This window comes from Rhipicephalus microplus, chromosome 1 (assembly GCF_043290135.1).
Source record: "Rhipicephalus microplus isolate Deutch F79 chromosome 1, USDA_Rmic, whole genome shotgun sequence".
Classification (NCBI taxonomy): Eukaryota; Metazoa; Arthropoda; class Arachnida; order Ixodida; family Ixodidae; genus Rhipicephalus; species Rhipicephalus microplus.
This window is the reverse complement of record NC_134700.1, coordinates 57,018,712-57,024,711: the sequence shown is the minus strand read 5'-3', so window position 1 is coordinate 57,024,711 and position 6,000 is coordinate 57,018,712. Positions and strand designations below refer to the sequence as shown.

The 6,000-nt window shown below is 38.7% G+C and overlaps 1 long non-coding RNA gene across 1 annotated transcript; it reads left to right on the top strand.

Annotated features, from left to right (window-relative positions):
- The first annotated feature begins 4,410 nt into the window (after positions 1-4,410).
- Positions 4,411-5,772, top strand: LOC142768925 (uncharacterized). Its single transcript, XR_012885556.1, has 2 exons — positions 4,411-4,857; positions 5,577-5,772. It is a non-coding gene; the product is annotated as an uncharacterized LOC142768925 (long non-coding RNA).
- The last annotated feature ends 228 nt before the right edge of the window (positions 5,773-6,000 follow it).

Here is a 6,000-nt window from a genome sequence, read left to right as displayed (position 1 = left end):
GAATATTGCTTTTCATTCACATATAACGAAGCTGTGTCTATGCATGTCTTGTCTTGTATCTGCAATGAATAAGGGCGAACATCTCAGTTAAGCCTGCATTTTCGCAAATAATTAAAATTGTGGTAATGAATCATGGCAAGCCACTTTGATGTGGTGTCAATGCACTGAATGCTGTAAGTGTGTTAACAAATGCTGCATCATATTCGTGAACTCTATTCAGGTGTGACATATTTGCTTTTCTCATATATCTTTCATAATTTGATGATCTTGAAAATTCGTGTTCTCTTTGGCTTCCTGGCTGCATGAAGCAGCAATTTTGCCATATTTTTCCTTTGGCACGAAATTTTAGCAACAGTGTCTTAGCCACAGCTTTTGGTCTCATTGCCTCTCCTCATAATGATAAAAAATATCAAAGAATGTGCTGTTTTGTGGCATCCATCAAACATGAAAAAACAGTTATGCATGTATGTTATGTTGTTAGGCTATGCAAGGAACTGCTTCATTTTTCATTCGAGTGCACTTCCACAATGATTTTAGACAGATATAATTTTTGCAATTTAGAAAGAAAATCTATAGTTGCATGCTAAAATTATTTAAAAAATCTGAACAGAAGAATACCATAAATTTGAAACTTTAGCTACCTGGTACGCAATATGACACCGGCTGAAAAAAAAAATATTAACAGAATAAAAGATTTTAAACTCAACGTATCACTGATACCATGCATTGTAAATGTGCAATATATAGTTTCTCAGTTTCCTTAATGTTTCTGGTACACCACAACTGGAAGGCATTGTGCTGATGGCAACGTAAAGTGGCAGAGAAAGTTTTACTGAGGAAAAAGTGGGATGCATTCATCCTATTAACCATCAAAAGGTTAAGAAATTGATGCTCAGCAGTGGAGCTTCCTCCACAGCAACAAAAAACCTGCATTTAACCACAGTGCATGCACACACGATCCTTCCAGCACTTTGCTCATGCACTCTGTCATGGCAGAATTTGGTACCAATGCAGTGAACAGCTGTAGGCCACTGTTTTCAACATGTGTTGCATATAAGACTCCATCAGCAACAACGGTTGGTGAAAACTGTTTCATTGCCTTTTTTGTGTTGCCAATGCGTGATTAGACGTTCTGAATTACGAGCTTCCCAGTGACATAAAAGAAATGTACATTAAAAAATTGATTGGCCATAGGAAATAATCAGGCCCTCGAAATCCACAGAACCGTTAAGAAAGGGTAAGTATTCATTGGCACAAGCACATTCCTGGAGCTGAGTAGCCAGCTGCGCTACACAACTTCTCAAGTCTTTTTTCTTTTAATGTGCCAGGGCGGATGCTGTGTATCATACTGTTGCACAAGTTTTCTTTTATTTTGGTGTACTTAACATTTTAAAACATTTGTAAACTTTTAAAACATATACAGTTTTGCAAATCATGACTGTTGAATCGAACACAACAAAATTAAATTTGGAGTGTTAAATCACTTAATATTTCTAGAGATCGAATCACACTTGTCTAAAACACCCAGCCGACCGCTCTAGTTGCTGTTTTCTGCAGAAATATGTTAATGCCGACGCCGTATGAATATCTAACATGGCATACGGCGTGCTAGGCCTTTGTGCGATAATTTAAGCGTGAACAGAAGCATGTAGCTAAGGTGACGTAGAAGCCGTCACTAACAAGAGCCATGCGCTCCGCTGCTCTGGACAAGTGTGATTCCTCCTGTACAGCTGCAGTGTTGGCATTTTTTTGGTGCATGAAATTCTCCATGTTCACTTTACATCTGGTCTATTATATAAAAACATGGAAACAAAAAGAATAACAAATAAAACCTTCTAGGTCTGAGTGAGAATAGAAGCCAAGCTGCTTGTGTGGCAAGCAGGCATTCTACCACAAAGCCACGTGCCTGCTCAAAAATAATTTTCATGCTTTACAAATACACGCGTCTTGTATACACGCTTCACAATACAACATGTAATATTGCAGTATTTTATGGTACAAATGTGTATTGCCACTGGCCATCAGATCGTGTGATTATCATAATGACTTCATTGTTTAAAGCCTGCCACGAACAACCAAAGGCACAAATGCTACTAGAGTATTCTCTTAGGACCATGTACTGGGTACATATCAAGTTTAAAAACATTTCATGCACATAGTTGCTCGTGGTTTAAAGCATACTACACAGTACCTGTATTGCGTGGTCTATCCTGTGTCCCATCTCTGCGCTCTTCGAAGTAACTATGTGTACGTATCAACAAGCTCGCTTAGCCACCATTTAGAAATCCATTACGCAGACTGCAATATATGCGAAACCCTTACTAGCACAAGCCACTTTAAACATTGATTATGTAGTAATAATCTGCAGTATAAACTTTTCAAGTAATGTTACCCTGCAAAAGGTATGCACTAGGCGGTTGGAGTATGCACTAGGGTAGGATATCACTGTTGTGTTCTACTCAAACCTTGAAGGTCCCCTAATTTTTTTCACCAAACAATTGTAAGATTCATAGATAGTAATATTCCACAAGCATGGTATTGTAAATAATCACCCTTTTGGCCTATACTGGAAGAGTGGAGGGGGTATTGTTAGGAGTGAATTTACAGGCTGTTAAGAGTGTATGGAAAATTTGACAGATTGTTGTGTAAGTATGCAAGCATTAGGGCATGTCAGTTCATATTAAATACCTGAAAAAGATCACAGGCAGGGGTCGTGATAGGACTCTTGAAAGCATTTCATCCTAGGAAAGAAGTGATGTGTCATTGCCACATCTGTTGAAACTTGGAAGGTCAAAAAAGTATTTCAAGTGTAGGTATGTGACGTTTCTTGACAATACATGACTGTGACATTGCACACTTCCATACTGCACATGTGTCTGTTTCCTAACATACTTGCTAGCAAAGCCACAACAGGGTGTTTATCAATTTAAATTTTTTTCAAATGTAGTGATTTTTCCAGGTTTTTCACATAGAATAAAAGCAAACTCCATGACCATAATGTCTTCTTGGAAAATGTGCGGTGGAAAGAACATTTTAGCAGTAAAAAAATAAAATAAGAGGCACTCATATAAAACAAATGAACACATTTTTACACACACACTTATAATGTTGTGAGTGTATGTGGTAAATATGAAAAAATGTGTGTATCTGGTCAAAACAAAACTTGCGACCCAGGCACTGAGGAAGTTGGCTGTTTGGTTTTTGGAACAACCAGAACACAACCACACAAATAAAATCAACTGTAGCTGCAACTTTGAAGGAGCCTGCGATAGTCCAACAGTGCAGCCAATGCTGCTGTGAAGCGTAAAGGTGGCGCTATCTCGTGGCATTCGTATAAAACAAGGATGCAACAGCCCGGCCAGTTGGCTTACTGGAGCACATTCTAGTTCATTATAATGGCTATAGCCTGCAGGCCATTTAGGATTGGATTAGATTACCTTGATCTAGACTGCTGTACTTACTAATGATTTGCATCCCCGTCTCATTTGTACATGTCTAAAATATACTTTTCAGCAAAAAGGAGTACTTACGTATTTTATGCGACCTTGTCTTGACAACGACTAACAACAATGTCGCGACAACGAAACTGTACAGCAAAATTTACTTTATCCTTTCTTTCACTCTCTTTTTTTTTCACACAATGCACACATGCTTGTTGGTGTTTTATTTCTCTGGGTTCTGACACATGGAGCACAATCAAAGTACTCAGACACCTCCAATAAAAGCTGCGGTAGCGTTTGAAGCGCTGATGTTTGAATATGGGGTGGAAAAAAGGAATCTGTCAGACCGCAACTGCTTCCCCGATTCCATAGGTAAATAAAAGATGCAAAATCGTGAGTTAGGCAAATTGGTGAGTGTTCACCGTAGAATATTTTACAAAGGAACGGGTTAGAAGCAGTCAGAGAGGGTCACAGCGCTGATTTCACAACTGAAATTTATTTGGAAAAGGAAAGAACATATATAGAAAATATTGACTCATCAAAACTATGCACATGTACACATTTGTTACAACACAGAATGATTCATGTCTTCTCTAAGACCTTATGTTCTTCATCTAGACGAGTGTTACATGAAATACTTATGCACTTGTGGTTAGATCTAATGAAAATGTTTTGGCTACTTCACACATGCGCTAATCAACATGTCAATATTTGATATTTGTTTTCTACAAGTGGGGCACACACAGGGCTGGGTAGTATCGCAATAGTATTTAAGAGATACTTTTGAGTGTCTGTATTGCTGTATCGAGGCACTTTTAAGAAATGTATTTGTATCTCAGTAGTGAAATACTTTCACAGTGTATCGCATGTATCGCGATACTATCCAGGACACGGGTATCTTGTTAATTTTTTTTTTTTTGTAATTGAGCTGAGACGTGTTGACAATGGAGAAAAAAATTTCTGCTGTGACCTTGGCAGTCCACGGCAAGATATGCACCCACCATTTCTACATTTCTGCTGAAGGCGAAACTGACTCCTACCTTCTTGAAAGCGAGCTAGTTGCTTTGGTACTCGCATCCCATGATGTGTTTGAATAATGGCCTGCTTCAGCGTGACAACAATGTTATACTGCTATGTTGAATTCTAGCACAGATATTTTCATTGTGAGGAGTATTGTATACTGCACAATGGGCGCCATTTTTTAAATGTATTTCCTCATGCCAATCGAATGAGTAGTGTTTGTTTTTCTCGTTTTTTTTCCACTTTTCTTTTGCAGCACCTATTTGAAAAACTGGAGCTTATTGCGGAAGCCACAAACCACCCAAAGAGAATTTGGTGCCATGTGCCATCTACGATACTTCTTTCTGCAGAGCATTTCTGAAAAACGCCAGCATGGCCAAACAGCGATTCGAAAAAGGTCTTTTTGAGTTTCCTTTCGCATTCCTTGTTTTGTCCGTTCTTAATTCTTTCTGCCTTTTCTAAGATGTTTCTAGAAAACACTACACCTTCAACTGGAAGTTCGCTTGTTTATGGTTCCAGCACTTCGCTTGAACTATGCTTCTTCTAGCATAACTAATAGTGTTGCTGTTGAGTTCCGGATTTCAGGGTACAATGCGTGTGACTGATGCTCTCATATGGCATAGTTTTTTATTGCAACTGATATCTGTAAATATGAGGTTATTAACAATTATGTGCAGTGTAAACATCCTTTGTAGTGCCTTAATGACACTCGGAGAATGCCGAAAATATAATAAATCAATTTCATTTGCAAGTTTCAATGTGCTGCACATAACAAATGTTTGTATGGAGTATAACTATCCCCGACATAGACAAAAGTATTTTAGTATATGTATTCTGGAATACTTTTTTGTCTTTTTGCAAACGTATCTCTGAAATATCCTGTCACATGAATTACAAATTTATCTCAGTATCTGTATTTTATGCTTCCAAACCACGCATTTCGATATCTGCATTCCAGAATACTTTTTCGGGCATCTCTGCCCAGCCCTGAGCACACATCCACATGGCCTACAACGAGCTGCCAAATTAGACGTGATTTTAACATCTGATAGCATTAGCCCATGCTCTCTTAAGCACACGCTTATGTAATGCCCCATTTCACCTAAATATTCGCAGCTGCAAGACAGTGGAATCCCATAAACCACGCCAGTAGTGCAAGGAGCATATCTGTGGACATGACTGGAGACACATTTGTTCCCTTTCCCTGGCTGCTGACACAATGCTCTATCCACCAAAGTACACACATTATGCACTTTATTACGTGCTGAGAATGACATGTTTATGCAATAACGAGCACCAACATTTTTCAAACCATGTACTATCCTGTGTATGTATAGGATAACTGCCTGCCTCTTTTTCTTGCTAATTTCTAGTGCACTTGAATCACAATGATAAAACTTCTCCATCTTTGAAATAAGTTTTTCCGACAAGGAGCAAATCACGTCACCCAGAAAGCCAGAATTTGCAAGGCGAGCAACTTGTGCATCAAATGCATGCGCCATAAGGTGCTCGCGTAACTTCTGAAGAGCGGCACCCAGCA